Source organism: Sinocyclocheilus grahami, unplaced genomic scaffold (assembly GCF_001515645.1).
Source record: "Sinocyclocheilus grahami isolate Dianchi unplaced genomic scaffold, SAMN03320097.WGS_v1.1 scaffold4955.1, whole genome shotgun sequence".
In the NCBI taxonomy this organism is placed as follows: domain Eukaryota; kingdom Metazoa; phylum Chordata; class Actinopteri; order Cypriniformes; family Cyprinidae; genus Sinocyclocheilus; species Sinocyclocheilus grahami.
The window spans coordinates 2,536-2,847 of NW_015509779.1; the positions used below are offsets into that span (position 1 = coordinate 2,536).

Below are 312 nucleotides of genomic sequence, written 5' to 3' on the forward strand. Positions count from 1 at the left end.
AGCTTGAGAATTTCAAGACGCAGCTCGTCCAGGCTGTGAAAAAAGCCCATAAAGACTTCCCCATCCCGGGACGAGCCAATGGCGTGCTGATACTGGAGCGGCCGCTCCTGATCGAGACCTACCTGGGCATCATGTCCTTCTTCAACAATGAAGCCAAACTGGGCTACGCCATGACCAGGGGGAAAATCGGCTTTTAACTCCTGAAATCTCCCTCCATCGCTCTCATCCTCCAGTCAAGTGCTGTTTTTGAGTGATACTGCTATACTTGAGTATGTGAGTCCAGTACATGCTGCTTGTTTTGTTGTTTGGATG

General features: G+C 50.0%; 1 protein-coding gene across 1 annotated transcript in view; it reads left to right on the forward strand.

Moving 5' to 3' along the window:
- LOC107577046 (tumor protein p63-regulated gene 1-like protein) overlaps nucleotides 1-312 on the forward strand; it is a gene marked incomplete at its 5' end in the record, with an annotated part of 3,330 nt that overhangs the window by 2,452 nt on the left and 566 nt on the right. The window lies entirely within an intron of this gene.